The 18,295-nt window shown below is 41.4% G+C and overlaps 1 pseudogene; it reads right to left on the bottom strand.

Annotated features, from left to right (window-relative positions):
- Positions 1-242: 242 nt before the first annotated feature.
- LOC101272921 (60S ribosomal protein L28-like) overlaps positions 243-18,295 on the bottom strand; it is a 33,578-nt pseudogene continuing 15,525 nt past the window's right edge.

Below are 18,295 nucleotides of genomic sequence, written 5' to 3'. Positions count from 1 at the left end.
TAAAAATCATTTAATGCAGACATTGTATCATCTGTTTTTCTGGCTAAAGAACAAACAAAACCTCATTCAATCAACTTTCTCAAAAGCAACTTCATATTTTATACTTTTCAACATACAGACTTCAGCTTTGTTTGGCACCTTCCCAAAGAGACAATTCTCAAGACCCTGAAATCTCTGATCATTTTAAAACTCAGCACACTTAAGATTTGTTTTTATACCATTATACACGCATCAGAATGACTAAAATTAAAAATACTGGTAACACTAAAGGTATTAGAGCGAGGTCTTAGAGGAACTGAAACTCATACATTCATGATAGAAATGTAAAGTAAGTGGTAGAACCAGTTTGCAAAAAGTTTCTCTTCTTTTTGAGGCCAGTCAGCTGACAGCTTTATTGCATTGGGGAAGGGGATAGATCTGTCAGGACCCGTGGGGCGGGTCCGCTTTCTCTTCACCATCACAGGCTTCGGGCTGCGCAGGATAGCGCTGGCTCTGCGGGTGACGGCCATACGCAAATCCGTATGTTCTTTCGGATCACGTGCGGGATGCTGCTGAGGGTGGCCCGGGCGTTCTTGTTGATGGTGGTCCGCAAGAAGGAAGTGGCTACCTTTCGCTGGCCGGATCCTCGCTTCATGACCACCACGACCCCTTTGCCGTCCGCCGCCGGCTCCACGCCCACAGTCTTGTGGTGAATGAGCCCGTTGTAGCGAAAGGAGTTGCGGGCCTTCAGGTTATTGGGTTCAGTGCTGTACGTCTGCTGTTCCTCTCTATCAAGAAGCTGGAGCAGTTCCGCACGACCATCCGTTGCAGATGCGCGGACTTGACGGCAGCTTCTCTCGTGGCAGCGGCCGGATACGGAGTTTCTTTCTTATAAAACTAGATATACATCTACCCTAGGACCTAGCAAGTCCATCCATAGGTATTTGCCTAAGATGAAAACGTAAGTCCAACATGATTTGTATATCAACAGATGACTCAATCAATAAACTGAGGTATATATATTGACAACAAAAAGAAATGAATTACTGATACATGCAATGACCATTGATGAATCCCAACAATATTAAACTGAGTGAAAGAAGTCCTATCTACATGAATACATACTGCATGCCTCTATGTAAAGGAGGTTCTAGAACAGGTGAAGCAAATCCATGGTGGGAAAAAAAATCAAAAAAGTAATGATTACTTAGGGGAGGTTCCAGGAGAAATGAGAAGGATCGTAAGGGAATTTGGGGAAAGGTTATGGTAATTATATCTTTATAGGAATTTTGGTTCCAAGGTTTCTGCGTGTATCAAAACTCCATGACTATTCACTTAAGAATTTTGCATTTAATTGTATCTTCATTTTACATCAGAAGAAAGAACATACTAAATATAGAATTCTAGGTAATGATAATGAATGCTGAAGTATTTAGGGGGAGGTGTATTGTTGTCTGCAACTTACTTGGAAATTTATCCCCCCAAAATTAGCTGTGTAGACAGATGGACAGATGTGATGAAATAAGTGTAGTTAAAACATTAATGGGAAAGTTGAGTGGAAGGTATATGGATTTCATTGTAAAAATTTTTAAACTTTTTTGTATTTGAAAATTTTCATAAAAACATTCTGGGGGGATAAAAGTCCTAGAAGTTTCCAAAAAAAAACTAGCCCATTTTTGCCTCTCTGATCTCATCTCCTGCTACTGCCCCTCTCTGTTCTAGGTGCATTTAAGTGTACCAGGTATCCCCTACCTCAGGACTTTTGCACTTGCCCTTCCTGATGCCTGCATTTCTCTTCCCTAACATATCTATCTGACTTTCTCCCTCACCTTCAGGCAGATTTATAAGATTTCTGTCCCCTGGTGTACATGCCCTGTATAATCTCCTCCCCTTGGGTGTAGATGGGACTTGTGGATACGATGGGACATCACTCCAGGGATTAGGTTACCATATATGGCAAAGGGACTTGAGGGGATTTTGCAGATGTAATTCAGATCCCTAATCAGGCAATTTTGAGTTAATGTTTTGAAAAAGATGATCTTGGATGGGCCTGACCTAATCAGGTGAGCCCTTCAAAAGAGGGCATCAGAAAGGAAGTCAAGTCAGAGAGATTCCAAGCCAGAGATGCTCCCCTGCTGGTCTTTTAAGCTGTGGAGAAGGCCATATGGCAGAGAATAACAGGTAGCCTCTGGGAACTGAGGGCCTCAGTCTTACAACTGCAAGTAACTGAATTATGCCCCAAACCAGTGAGCTTGGAAGAGGCCCCTGAGGTTGAGATGAAATTGCAACCTGGCTGACACCTTGATTTCAGCATGTTGAGACCCAAAGAGAGGACCCAGTTGCATCGTAAGAGTTCTTTATATATCCTGGATACTAGACCCTTATCAAATACATGATTAACAAATACTTTCTCCCTTTTCTGTGCATTGTCTTTTTACTTTCTTGTTAATGTCCTTTGAAGTATGGAAGTTTTAAACGTTAATGTCACCTGATAGATCTATTTTTTCTTTGGTTGCTTGTGGTTTTGTTGCCATATCTAAGAAACTATTGCCTAACTTTTAGTCCAGTTTTTTTTGTTTGTTTGTTTTTGGTTTTGGCCATGCTGCATGGCTTGTGGAATCTTAATTCCCCAACCAGGGATCAAACCTAAGCCCTCAGCAGTGAATGCACGGAGTCCTAACTGCTGGATGGCCAGGGAATTCCCTAGTCCAATTTTTATAATTGGTATCTGTGAAAGGAGTCACCTGACCACTCCACACTACCTGGAAAACACTTCTACCAGACAGCCCCAAGACTTACCCCCCACTTCATTTAGGCCTTTACACAATTGTCACCTTATCAGCAAAGTCTTCTTTGATCACGTTATCTAAAGTAACAGTACCCTTTGGTCACTTACCATACTTTACACTGCTTTATATTTCTTTAGAGGACTCCTTATATGACACACTCTCTCTCTGTCCCTCTCTGTCTCTCTTTTCTTCTCTTTTCCATTTTCATTTACTGTATACCCCTGTGCCCATATTGGAATGTATGCTCCTGGAAAGAAGGAATTTTTGTTTACTTTGTTCACTGCCAATTACTCAGTGTCCAGCATAGACTCATAATAGGTGATCAATAATAATTTGATAAGTTAATGATTCCCCCAATCCAAGTGTTATCAAACTTTTTCATCTTTGCCAATCTGAAATATGTAAAATGATATTTTAATGTCTTTTTGTTTGCATTTTCATTTCTTTGAGTAAGGTTTAGCACCTTCTCATACATTAAAAAAAATATTTCTTTCTCTGTTAGCATCATTGTTTTCAATAGATGCTATTGTAATAAATGAAATATACACATCCCTTCAAAAGGATTATAAATGTTATAGTAGTTTTTGGTCGTTCTATTCTCTATCAGGGTTTGAAATAATGCCTTTTGTTGAATGCATGAAGAATGAACAGCTAGAAGGTGAAGACAGGCCCCATGAAACTTTTTGCAGTTTAAAAGGAGTCCTCATAATTGAAGGGTATTCTGTAGGCTAAAATATGGAGAAGACATATTTAGCTGTGGCAAAATACAAATAACATAAATTTTACATATCTTGACCATTTTTAAGTGTACAGTTCAATGATATTAAGCACATTCACATTGTTGTGCAACCATCACCACCATCCATCTCCAGAACTCTTTCCTCTTGCAAAACTGAAACTTTACCCATTAAATAATAACTCTCCATTTCCCTCTCCCCCAGCCCCTGGCAACCATTCTACCTTCTTTCTCTATGAATTTCACCACTCTAGACAACTCATACAAGTGGAATCATACAGTGTTTGTCTTTTTGTGACTGGCTTATTTCACTTAGAATAAAGACTTCAAGGTTCATCCATGTTGGAGCATGTTGCAGAATTTTCTTCTCCATTGTGTGTGTGTGCGTTTCTCTGCAACCGGCCTTTTTTTTTTTTTCAGTTGAAGTATAATTGACCTACAACACTATTTAGTTCCAGCTGTACAACATAGTGATCCGATATTTCTATGCATTTCAAAATGATCACCACTCTTCTGTTGCCTTTGAATGTTTCCCCATGCTTTTAGCCCACCTGCATTTCACACTCCTTAAAGGTCAGACTATTGGCTGCTTCAAGGTGTATCATGCAGTCCCTTGGAATTACATTGTGACTTATACATTCAGGTGTTGATTGTTTTTCACTCATTCATTCATTCACTACAAAATGTGACAATCATGGTTCTGCAAAAAAGGAAGGAAGATATGCTTAAGCACTTTGAAGTTTATACCTAGCTGACCTTGCCTCTTGTTGCCCAGGGCACTGGGTTTGCCTTCATCCCGTATTTTTATGCATCCCAGAGAAGGAAACTAATCAAGTGCCACCAGTCCTGGACCAGACATCCAAGTAAACATCAACTACAGGTACCTATTGGGCTAAAGAATCGGAAGTCACAAAATAAAATCTCTGCTCTTTGCAGATCATGTCTGAAGTCACAGTTACCTTCTGTTGATTTGTGAAAGGAGTAGAGGACAGTCATTGGGATCTTGATTATGTTATCTAAGCTGGTCTTATAGTCACCACAATGACTTCCCTGGGAGGAAAGCCGGTGAGTCTATTACCTGGAAGGAGACTGTGTCCCAGTGCCAAGGCTTGGTCCTGGCTGTTCTAGACAATGCCGCCAAGTACGACCATGTAGACTGTACTGCACAGCTCCTGAGGACACCATTCCTAGGCTTGTGTCATATGGAGAACTGAAGATAAAGATCTCAAATGGAAGCTCCTTCTCAAACAGGAAAGGACTGGGAAAGAGAGCATTGGTGGGTATCTGTGCTGATTGAACGGTGCCAATGAACTGACCCCTCCCCGCATGACTTTGTCCTGAGGAAGAGAGTGAGGGTTAGGAATCTGGTTGGTGAGATACCAGTCTCCCTCACACAGTGAGTTGATAGTCATAGTCATAGCATCTACTCTCCTGCAGACTCTGTGCAGACACTTCATGGATAAATCTCATCCAATCCTCTCAAAAACCATTTAATGGGTGAAGAAATTGTTCATTTCCTTAGAGAGGGAAATGAAGAGGGCATTAGATTAGGAGAAAGGTGGTTCACTACTTACTCACCAGTGGACTTTGGGCAACTCACTTAAGTCTTCTGGTCAATACTCAGTTCCCTGCAGCCCACGAACTGCTTGTTGCAGCACATGTGGAGAGCAGTACAGGATGAAGAGCAGGTGTTTAGAAACTCTCATGCAATTTGACGTCCAGTGCATGATCAGGGAACTTGTTTCATGCTGTCCATGAGTTAGGTGTATTGAGAGCTGTATGTATAGTAGGAAAATATTACCATGTGTGATATTTTAAGGGTTAGTTGGTCAACTGTAAACCAAATGCATACAAAAATCTGAGAAAATAAAAGCATTTAGGTCTTTGTATAATTTGTTATTTTTTACTTATTAAATATAACTTTTTTGTAAAAGTATGTTTAAAATTTGTAGATATTAGCTAAATTAGGAAGGCATATTATTTTCATAATAATATTTAACTATAACTTACAGTTGTCAAAACACTCTTCACTTGACTTCTTTTAATCAAGAAAAGACATACTTTTCCTAACACGCAACAGCAGCAGTAATAAAACAAATGATGACTGTGAAAGTGATTCTGAAGAAATTAAAACCAAAAGAATTTGTATCAGTTTTACTTGAAAGTATAAGTCTTCATGTGTTAAGCTCACTTTTGTGGACATAACTGATACTAAACCACTAAAACTGTGGTATGTTATCTGCAGAGATGTACTAGCAAATGAAGCTAATAAAGAAAGTCATCCATATAGATCAGTGGAACAGGATAGAGAGCCCAGAAATAAACTCACGCACTTATGGTCAATTAATCTACAACAAAGGAGGCAAGAATTTTCAATGGAGAAAAGACAGTCTCTTCAATAAGTAGTGCTGGGAAAACTGGACAGCTACATGTAAAAGAATGAAATTAGAAATTCTCCAACACTGTATACAATAATAAACTCAAAATGGATTAAAGACCTAAATGTAAGACCAGGTACTATAAAACTCCTAGAGGAAAACATAAGCAGGACACTCTTTGACATAAATCACAACAATATTCTTTTTTTGATCCATCTCCTAAAGTAAGGGAAATAAAAGCAGAAATAAGTAGGACCTAATTTAACTTAAAAGCTTTGCACAGCAAAGGAAAACAATGACAAAATGAAAAGACAACCTACTGAATGGGAGAAAATATTTGCAAATTGTATGACCAATAAGGGATTAATATCCAACATATATAAACAGCTCATACAACACAATATCAAAATACAAATAACCTGATTAAAAACTGGGCAGAAGAACTGAATAGACATTTTTCCAAAGAGGAAATGCAAATGGCCAACAGGCACATGAAAAGATGCTCAACATCACTAATCAGGGAAATGTAAATCGAAACCACAATGAGATATCACATCACACCTGTCAGAATGGCTATCATCAAAAAGAAAACAAATAACAAATGTTGGCAAGGATGCAAGAAAAGGGAACCCTCCAACACTGTTGGTGGGAATGTAAATTGGTGCAGCCACTGTGGAAAACAGTATGGAGGTTTCTCAAAAAACTAAAAATACAACTACCATATGACCCAGCAATTCCATTCCTGGCTATATAGCCCCCCCCCAAAATCACCAAAAACACTAATTCAAAAAGATTCATGCACCCCAACGTTCATAGCAGCATTATTTACAATAGCCAAGACATAGAAGCAACCTAAGTGTCCATCAACAGATGAATGGCTAAAGATGTATTTTATATATATATATAAATATATATAAAATGGAGTACTACTCAGCCATAAAAAAGAATGAAATTTTACCATTTGCAGCCATGTGCATGGACTTGGAGGGCATTATGCTAAGTGAAATGTCAGACAGACAAAGACAAATTATGCATGATATGTGTGGAATCTAAAAAATACAACAAACTAGTGAATATAACAAAAAGAAGAAGACATAGATATAGAAAACAAACTAGTGGTTACTATTGGGGAAATGGGGAAGGGGCAATATAGGGGTGGGGTGGTGGGGGGTATTGGGTGTAAGATAGGCTACAAGGGTGTATCGTACAACATGGGGACTATAGCCAATATTTTGTAATAATATAAATAGAGTGTAACCTTTAAAAATCGTATAAATAAATAAATAAAAAGTCATCAAATTTAGGTAGCATTTACAAAGAAAACAAAAGAATAAGTTTAAAACTTAAAGAATACTTTGCAAGACTATTGAATTTTTAAAAATTGATAGAAGCAGAGGTTCAAAATTTCCCATATAAACATTGTTAATTGTGTCTAATAAAGTAGGACTTTGGGATGCTAAAATTAAAAAAAGTAGTGCAAAACTGTATCAAAAATCTTGGAAATTATGGGTGAATTTGTGGCAAAGAAGGTAGGTCAAATATCATTCTTCATAGCTGGACAAATTCAGCAGCTAGCTAATGACATGGCAGATTAACTCACAAAACAAATACAGGTAGCAAAGTCTTTTTATTTCTTTTCATTGCAAATTGTTGAATGCACACATACTGCTAACATGACAATTAATTTGAAATATGTATATGCAATTTGAACATTGTAGAGATATGAGGAAGAATTTTTTTTCAGCCTCATTGATGACAACACAACCAGCTCTGAACTACATAAAACTGTGAAGGATTACACTGTTAAGGAATGTGGTTTGAGTTTAAATTTGTGTAGGAATATGCTCTAATGGTGCAGCTGCGTTGACAGAAAAACGTTCTGTAGTTATTACCCAAGTTAAAGAGCTTGCATGAGTATGTAAATCAGCACATGGCTTCCCTCATCAAGAAAGCTTTGCAATGAAAAAAATTTACAGTGTCTAGTTACGTAGTAAAAAAATGTGAATTATGCAAAAGCTGATGTATTAAGTTTGAGATTTTTTTCTCTTTATTACGTGACAACATGGAAGTTGATAACATGGAAACACCTATTATTGCGTATGATATGAGGCATGAGATTCCATGCTTACTGAAGGGGAAAGTTCTATTAACAATGTCTGAATATGAAACAAACTTTCAGTGTTCCTAGCAAGTGAAAAACGCACCTACATAAGGTCCCCACCTTTTAAATATGTGGTTTGGATGACAGACTAGTTTATTTGTGTAATATTTTTGGCATTTTTGATGATCTTACTACTTCTAAGCAACGAAAGACTGCAATATGATTTTCAATGGCAGATGGGATCGAAGAGCAAAAATAAAATTGAGAAGCTTGGAAGAACAGAGTTTCCATAGACTGTTATAACATGCTCCATAATTTAACAGCAATTATCAGTAAAGTAGGTGATGATATTGATATTGCACATCTGGGAAGTGTTATGGCCAAATGTCTTACAGATTTCACAGAATTGTTTAAATTTTATTTCCATCAAAAGAAGATCCATGATAGGAAATTTACAGATCCAGAAACCTTTGCTTTAATCGAAAGATAATTTGATTCAACTTTATAACCTTACAGGATAAATTGGTGGAAATGGCAATGGATTGAGAATTGAAGATGGATTTTGAAAATCAGAATCATTTGCTTCACTTTGGGTAAAAGTGAAAGATGAAAATCTTGAGCTTCCTGGAATGGCTTTAAAATTTCTTCTTCCATTCCCATTAACAAACCTCTGTAATACTGGTTTCTCCACTAGAGCTCTTATTAAAACAAAATTTAGAAACAGTTTCAACAGACATTGTACCTTGTGAGTAGCATTATATTCCATTCTGCCTGCATTAGATAGACTAATAAGCCATAAGCATGTGTATTTGTCCATTAAAAACACAATATTGATATAAATAATGTTCATTCGAAGGGGGGAAACATATCGTACTTATAATTTTTCTTTTGTTATGACTGAAGAATGACAAAAAAGTTATTCGCATAATAGCAATTGTCTATATTAATCGGTTATTACATGCACATTTAATGAACAACACATACAGACTTTGCAATTGTTTTACTTTTTCCTTTGTTATGTTTGTTCTGATTATGCTTATTGAAAGGTAATATTGTCTGTTGAATCTGATAGTAACAATTAGGTTTTTATTTTATATGTTTGTTTTTAAACGTAATTTATCTAGTTTTTTTATTTTTTATTGACTTTTTTTTTTTTTTTTTTTTTTTGCGGTACGCGGGCCTCTCACTGCTGTGGCCTCTCCCGTTGCGGAGCACAGGCTCTGGACGCGCAGGCTCAGCGGCCATGGCTCATGGGCCCAGCTGCTCCGCGGCATGTGGGATCTTCCCGGACCGGGGCACGAGCCCGTGTCCGCTGCATCGGTAGGCAGACTCTCAACCACTGCGCCACCAGGGAAGCAGTTGATTACAATTTTGAGTGATGTGAAGTCCAGTAAGTTAGGAAAAAAGGGCCAACTTTATTCCAGCAGGAAAGATGAACATTGTTCTGAGTTTCACTTTTTCATCTTTCCCACTAGAGGGCAGTCAAGAAGTACTTATAAGTGTTGGGCGTATCATAAAGCCAAAATTGCTCTTTAACTAAGAGATTGAAGTACGGAGAAAAAATAAAACAGAGCAAGATCAATTACCCAGCGAACGTTTATTGGTACCAATACTGTACTGTAACACACTAAGACTCGATGAAGAGCTCGAAACCCAGTGTCTATGTATTTATAGCTAAAATCCAAGATAGTAGGTAAAAATGAGACAACACAAGGGTAAAGAAAGAGTTTTGCAAGATGTTGTTTTATATTATGTGTATTTTAGAGTGCATGCACGTGCAGGAGAGAGAGAGAGAGAGAGAGAGAGAGAGAGGTTGATTCATTCCTCAGGCCTGAAGCCTGGGTGGGCTGAAACCATCTATATTGACAGTTCCAGTTCATAAGACGTGGAGAAGTAGAGGGACACAGGCTGCACATCACAGGTGTTACTGAGCTGTTGCTCTGGGGGACACACACATACATACACTTACTTTTATACTGATTGTCACTACAAATCTTAGCCCATCTCTCTATTCCAGTTTCCTAGCTGACTTCTTTAGGCAATTGCTTTCACGAATTAGTTCATTCAACATTTGCTGAGTATCACCTTGTTTCCAGCACCTTGTAAGGCTCCGGGTACAGCTGTGAATGAGCTTCTACTCTCAAGGTGTTTAGAGAATATAGCTTTTTATGTTTGGGGCCTTGAAGGTCCTGGCAACTGTTTTTATTTCAAGTCAGCATCTCCTTCAATCGGTGACAAGTGGGCCACTTGGAGCTGCTGTCTCTCAAGTGTTCTCTTGCAAAGGTGGGAACACAAGAAAGAAAAAGAGAGAATAACTGTAGGACCATAGTGTGATCCAGAGTTGCCTTGATAACAAGATTAGAGAAAACAGCCAAGCCTTTGAGGTGCCAGGGCTGGACTCAGCCTTGGCCAACTGTCCATGGAAGCATGTCACCTTTTGACTTTAACAGAACTTCACTGAAGTGAGTCTTTGAAATCCAAAGGAAGAGGGGCCCACGCATTGAGGAACTCATGCCACACCTACTCCAGCCTTGTTCCGATTCGTGTAGGAACACACGATGTTCTCACTTTAAAGACTGTCTGGGGCTGCTGGAGGCAGTATAGTGGATGGGTAAGAGTTTGACTTAAGAATCAGACAAGCTGCAGTTAGAACTCAGGTTGGACCTCGTGGTAGCTGTGTAACTTCAGACATTATGTCTGAGCCCTGGTTTCCCCACTTGAAAGTGGAAATAATAATAAGAGTAGCACCTCAGAGGGTGTCGTGAGGATGGAATCACATAAGTGAAGTTCTTAGCACACTGCCTGGCATAGGATAAGCACACAGTGAGTGCTGGCTTTAAAAAATAAGCTGAGCTGGAGCTCAGGGATCATCTCATCCAACTCCATTCTACAGATGAGAGAACTGAGGCCCAGCAGCCTCGTGACAGCGGAAAGATCATGAATTTTGGAGTTAGACAGACCTGGTTTTGAATCCTGGCTCTACCAATGGACTTGAGGAAGGTCACTTAATTTCTGTAAGCTTCAGTTTCCTCATCTGTGAAATGGGACAATAAGGTAACTCTGAGGACTAAATGGTATATATTATGTAAAGCACCTGGCACAAGGGCCTGGCACATAATAGTTGCCCAATAAAATGTTCCTTTGCTTCCTTCCTGCTCTTCCGTTGTCCAGAGTCATACTAGGTCCTAACTTTAAAAATGTAGGCCTCAGGGAGTTCATGCTGACCTTCATGATGCAAATGTGGAAGTCAAACTGGTCTCAAGTCAAATCCAGTTGCTGACCTTGGGCAAGTGACTTATCCTCTTTCTGTTGCATTTAACTTGTCTGTAAAATGACGTTAATAACACTACCTACCACCCAAAGCTGGTGTGAGGATCATGCTCTCTTTTGAAGTGTCCCATAAATGTTTATTTTCATGTCCTTCAAACATGGCTCTGATCTGTAGGAGACTCTCAGGTAGATAAGTAGTCACGCCCATGTTCATTCATTCAATCAGTCATTTTTTTTGTTGTTGTTGTTCTTTTGTGTGCCAGGGTGTTATCAGAGCTGGGAGTCACAGAATTAGACAAGGCTCCTCCTCTTGAGTTGCTCACAGTGTAGAGGACTTAAACAATGGCTACATAACTGTGGGTCAAGGGCTTTGAGAGGCTCGGTCATCAGCAGTTAAGAGTACAGAATCTGGGGCTTCCCTGGTGGCACAGTGGTTGAGAGTCCGCCTGCCGATGCAGGGGACACGGGTTCGTGCCCCGGTCTGGGAGGATCCCACATGCCACAGAGCGGCTGGGTCCGTGAGCCATGGCCGCTGAGCCTGCGCGTCCGGAGCCTGCACGTCCGGAGCCTGTGCTCCGCAACGGGAGAGGCCACAACAGTGAGAGGCCCACGTACTGAAAAAAAAAAAAAGAGTACAGAATCTACAGTCAGACAGCCGAGGTTTGACCTCAGCCTGCCACTCTGGGATCTTGTGCAAGTTACTTAACCTCTCTGTGCCTCTATAAAATAGGGATTACCACTGCACTTCGTTCATGGTGTTGCTATGAAGGTTAAATGGTTTCATAGCTGCAAAGTGCTTAGAACAGAGCCTGGAACATAGTAAACACACTCTGTGGGCTTTTTCAATCAATAGGAGCATAAGCAAAAATGACATCAGTAGAACTTAGGGGAGAGGGTGGAGTCCTAGAGGAAGAAATAGGGAAACCCAGGAGAAATTCAGTGCAGTTTCTATACCTCAGCCACCCTACATTTCACATTTCAAAATATTCCCAGCAGCCAAACCTGGAAGGAATCTGGAGAGCTTTTCATCAAAGACTCACAGTTTGCAGATGAGAAAACTCAGGCCAGAGAGAGAAAATGGCTTACCCAGGTGAGGTAGACAGAATAATGACCCCCAAATACGTTCAAGTCCTGATCCCAGAACCTATGATTATATAGCCTTACATGGCAAAAGGAAATTTGCTGATGTGATTAAATTAAGGATTTTGAGTTGGGAGATTATCCCGGTGGGTGGGTCCAGGGTAATCTCAAGAGAGTCCCTAAGGGAAAGAAGGAGGCAGTCAGAGGGGCAGACGTGGCATCAGAAGCAGCGGTTGGATTGATGTGGGCCAACAAGCCAAGGACAGTGTGTGAAATGGGACCTCTGCTTCCCCCATGCCCCTTCCCCACGGAGGCCCTTCCATTGATCTAAGCCTTCACTTCCTGTTATTTGTCCCAGGAACCAAATTTGCTACTTTCAGCTCTGATAAAATGCCTGCCTCCCCAACTCCTGGCTTTAGAGAGAAAGCCAGAGCCTCACTCTCAGAAGTGTCCACAGAAAATGAGTGATATTAGCTATCTGTGGAAAACATTTAAGGAAATAACTCACCCTAGATGAGATTTGTGAACAAGGCTGATGAGATTTGGGAAATGTAGTCAATAGCAAATAAGCAGTCATCTAACTAATCATCAGCAGTCCTCTGTGAAGCAAGGCTTGGTGGCTGTGATGGAAAACTGGCAGGAGACGATAGTCAGAGTTTGTATCTCCAGAACTAGACAAGGTAGAAGAGGCCTTGTGAGGCTGGGAGACCAAATTTATGTATTTGGACAGAAAAATCCTTAGAACGGAGAAGAGAAAGTGATCAGGCTACCGCTGCTGGAGAGAAAAGAAGGGCTGGCGACAATCAAGATAGGGGACACTGCTGGACTTGATAGGTGGGAACACAAACTGACATGAAGTTTTTGGAAGCCTGTTTGTAAGTATGGACCAACAATTCTCCCTTAGGAAATTCATCATAGGGGAGTAATAAAGATGTTCAACTGCTAACATGTTCATTTCGGCATTGTTTATAATGGTGAAAATACTCAACAATATGGGATTGGTTGAATAAATGATGATATGACTATCTGGTAGGACACTATGCCAGACATTTTTTTAAAAATGATGCTGTAGAAGACCAGTTAAAGACATGAGATGATGTTAATACACACTCATAGGTGAAAAGAGCAGGTTGGAAGATGGAGTGGGCATAGGATCTCATCTTTGTTTTAAAAAAATTATAATACACAAAAAGCCTGGAAGGACAAATACTAAAATACTACCAACAGTTCCCTCTTGATGATGGAGAGGTTTTGATTTTTTCCTTCTGGCTTGTTGCATATTTTCCATATTCAATAAATAGCATGTGTTACCTTTGCAAATGAAAGTTATCTATAAAAAATAATTAAAAGAAAGTGACCACTGGGTGATATCTAGTTTGTACCTGGATCTTCCTGTATGTTATCTCATTTACACTTTAAAGCAGTATGAGTTAGGTGTTATTGTGCCCATTTTACTTACAGAGAAACTGACACAGAGACTTTAAGTAACTTGCTCAAGATCATACAGTTCATAAGTGCTGGACCTATGATTTCAAACCAATTGCTTCAGACTCTAAGGCCACCTTCTTTCTACGACATCACTTGCTTCCTTGTAAAGAGTTGCCAGGTCCCTCTGTGCTCTTTCTATGTTCTGAGCAACCTTCTGCTTATATAGTAGCCTCGGCTTGCCTTATCCTGTAGCAAAGAACAATACTGCTGCTGCTGGACTCAGGAATGGCCTGATAAACTAATACATTAGTTTCCTATTTCATTATTCCCACTCTTGTCATTACTTAGAATAAATTGGTCCCTCCAGAGCTTATTAGGGCTGGGGGAACAGGTGGGTCAAGTCCCAGGGTCCACGCTGGCAGGCTCTGGCTACCCTGGCTGGTTTCCTGCCCAATCTCCTTTAGTCTAATTCCCAGGGGGTCATTTGAAATAAGCTGTGACTTCTGTAGAGACTAGAAGCTGGGTGATTCCCCAGCGTATGTTAACCCAAGGGCATTGAGATAAATGCTCGGTTTCCGTCATGTGAGTTGACCAAGGAGAGAGATGTGCCTAAATTGATTCCGTATCCACACCACGTGCTTGGCAGGAAGAAGTCACTTGGTCGATATAGAATGTATCCATGGCCACAGGAAACCACCGAGGTCACTCTCCATGCCAGCAGCTGCCTTTCCTCTCCCCTTGGGTCAAACATTGCCCAAACGGCCGAGAACTGATCAAGCGGTTAGTATTTTCTGGAAACCTGCACTGTGTCCTATTATCTGAAATGACTAAAGGGAAGGTTGCAGGAACAAACAACAATTGAGCACCTGCCTGCCATCAGCATTCTCCTCTTTCCAATATTCATTCATTCGACAAATATACAACTTGTTGAATGTGTACCGTGAACTAGACCTTGCACTGGATGCCAGAGAGAATAAACAGGTAAAAAGGATGCCATGTAAGGAGCATCTTACTTAAAGCATAGGATTAAAAATTTTTTTTTTGTTTTAAAATTATTGTTCAGTAAAGTTGATTCTGCTGATATACAGTTCTATGCATTTTATTTCTTTTATTTTTTATAAATTTATTGATTGATTGATTTATGGCTGTGTTGGGTCTTTGTTGCTGCACGCGGGCTTTCCCTAGTTGCAGTGAGCTGGGGCTCCTCTTTGTTGCGGTGCGCAGGCTTCTCATCGTGGTGGCTTCTCTTGTTGCGGAACACAGGCTCTAGGCGCACAGGCTTCAGTAGTTGTGGCACGCGGGCTCAGAAGTTGTGGCTTGATGGCTCTAGAGCACAGGCTCAGTAGTTGTGGCTCACAGGCTTAGTTGCTCCGCGGCATGTGGGATCTTCCCGAACCAGGGCTCGAACCCGTGTCCTCTTCATTGGCAGGTGGATTCTTAACCACTGCGCCACCAGGGAAGTCCAGTTCTATGCATTTTAAACATGTATAGATTCACCCTGTTAGCATCACAATCAGAGCACAAAACAGAGTATAGGAATTTTAATTTCCAGTTGGCTGTTGTGGAATTCAGTCCCAGAGAGTTTGAGCAATTCTCCAAGGTCAAGGTGTCCAGTGTTTACACAGATGACAGGAGGAAATGCGGGTTTCACCTTGGAGTCAGCAGGAGGTCAAGGAAGGGCTCTGTGGCCCAGCATTGGTCCTTGAAGTGGAAATCCCCTCTTTTTCATGGATGGTTGCAAACTTCTTGGTGTCGATGAAATCTACTCTGTAGCTTGTCTGGAATAACTGATTTAACAAAGAAGTATTTTGACTCACTGTCTTTAAAAACAACATGACTGCAAGGTAATCTTTTGCCAGTAACTCTTGGTCATCTTGGTGACTGTCATTTGAGGTACCTTATTCTGACTCCTCTCTTGGGGAAAGTGTGCTTGCTGCCCTCACCACAAGCCCGCCTTTAACCCGATGTGTTTAATGAGCTCTATCCTGGACAATAAACACTGCAGTGTGGTGAAAACTGCAAACTGAAAGTCAATAAAGTTGAGTAAAAGTTGAGAGCCCCTTCTAGGGAGTGTCACGCACTTGCAAAATCCAGTACTTCCGTTCTACTTCTTAAATCACCTGCTGTCGTTGCTGAAAGCACTTTGGAAAATTTTTAAGCCAGCATTTTTATGTTAGTTTATGTAAGTAATAAATGCACATGATAAAAATGACACTAAGTGACTGAGAGTCTCCCTCCTATCCCCAGACCTCGTCCCTTGGTCTCCCCTTCCAGGGGCAAATGCCATGGTCAGTTTACTGTGTATCCTTTTGGAAAGTCACTAAACAATCAGAAAGCATTCTATTTATTGTCTATAGAATGTGCATTTATGTACTGCCTAAAAGAAATATGCCACCCCACTTCTCCTGACTCTATTCGTTCAATTAATTTAACTGGGGGCTGGTACCAGGTATACAAGGACCAATAAGGCAGCTGTGACTTTCAAGGAGCTCTTGTCAAGCAGAGGAGCTGGGGGCAGCATTTGTGTAAACAGGACTAAACACAGACTACTTGGGTTAGTGGCCCAGATGCCCCTTAATCCCGCCCATTTGGTCCTGGCCCATCCACCACTGGCACCATCTTGTGGCAGTGGCTGGTTTTCCAGATGTACCTGCAGGGCTGGTCCCAAAGCCTCCAAGGTGGGGCTAAGCTTGCCTTCCCTGGGGGAAGGGAAATTCTTCTCCTCAAAATCCCCAACAGGACCCCAGAGGCCATCCCCACAGCTGGTGACCCCTAGCCTGGAGCGGGCCTGAGGAACGCTTACTTTCCGAAGTGCTTGGAATTCCCACCCCTGCATCACCAGACTGGAAGGGACTTGAGAGAATGAGCCACCCCCTTTCCTGACTCCCGTTCCCACACAACACATCCCCATCCTGGGGACTTCTGACCTCGTGGGGGTGGGAACACACCAAGGACCAGGCACTCCTTCCCTGGGCAGCCCACTCAGTGGTCACACAACACAAGTGGTGAGAAAGATCTTCCCTATATTAGACAACACATGTGGCCCAGTGACACCCATCCAACAGGCAGACCAAACCGGGCTGACAGGATCAGAAAGTGGAGGCATCTGAAAGCATAAACAAATTTTCAAGGGACATTGATATTTGATACTATTTAAAAAAAGAAAACAAAAGAAACGAAAACACTAAAGTGGTCATTGTGAGAAAAATCAGAACCTTATTGGACATCCTTATACTTGTTCTTTAGGAATTAGATTGCTTGATTTTATATTACCTCTGGGAGGAGGGTGGGCAAGAAATATGATCATTAGAGGCTTAAGACTTCGAAAGATCTTAAACAATATTCCTGGATTCTGCTCTCGGCATTTACCCGGAGGAAGCGTCCCCCACCAGACAGCCTTTCAAATATCTGGTGACTTCTTCCGCTCTCACACTCAACGTTCCTTGCAGTTTGTCAACCTCCAGGAAGCCCTTTCTGTGCGACTGGGAGAGGATTGGGGTTTCCCCCAGCACACACAACCTCGTTTGTGTTTGTCTTTCCACTCAGAGTCCTGACCCCTGTGCTTGGAGACAACAATATCCCCTGAGTGGGTGCCCAGGAGGCACCCATAGGGTCAGTGACTACTCCTTACTTCATGGCTAAGGCTTGAACATTCGCCTACCTGTCCCCGTCAGCCTTACATCACAGGTCTGGAGGGATGGGGTCCTCGTTCTTTACCCTCCTTACCCAGCCCCAGGACAACCAGGGTCTCCCGCCAGGCTTTCCATAGCAGGGTTGTGGAATAGGGCTGAAGTCGAGAGCTGGTGCCTCTCAACCTGGTAGGATAAGGGCACAGGAAGGGGTGACTAAGCCTCCCTGGCAGCTGGGGGTCATACGTATCATGGCTCTTATTACTAAACAGGGCTCTGGAGCACAGGGGACCCTGAACGAAACAGGAAGTGGTCACTGTGATTCAACCACAGAACTTTTTCCTGTCATCTGGTGGGAGTGACACAGCTTTTGGGGAAAGTCAGTGCTGAGGTGGGAGTGTGGGTGGGTGGGTGGGTGGTTGGATGTTCAAGTTATGGGCCGGTGCTGCCGCAGAAACTGGGCAGTGAGGCCGGGAAGGAGGGCAGACTCCTTCCTGTAGCATCGGTGTCTCCAGGGAGTCACAGCCAGCACCAGTCCCAGCTATGTGGGAAAATGCTTCTCCGTAGAGGGGACAGCTCCCAGGAGGCAGCATCTCTCTGCTTTCCTGGAGTCAGAGACCCTATTTACTAAAGCTACCATTTGTACAGGTTACTTTACTTCTCTGAGCCTCTATTTCCTTATCAATATAATGGGAATAATAATGGAGTCCACTAACAGCTTTGTTGTGAAAATCAAATGAGATGTTACGTTTATCACTTAGAAAAGTGCTTGGTATATGGTAGATGGTAATAAACAATAGCTGTTATTATTTAGGATTTATTATAATCAGGGACTCTCAGAGGTGGAAATCTTAACCTGAATAATCCATTTTAAAGAAAAGAAATCTGAGGTGTCAAGAGGGCCA

Source organism: Orcinus orca, chromosome 14 (assembly GCF_937001465.1).
Source record: "Orcinus orca chromosome 14, mOrcOrc1.1, whole genome shotgun sequence".
NCBI lineage: Eukaryota > Metazoa > Chordata > Mammalia > Artiodactyla > Delphinidae > Orcinus > Orcinus orca.
The sequence above is the reverse complement of the archived record's forward strand: the minus strand, read 5'-3'. Positions and strand labels throughout refer to the sequence as shown.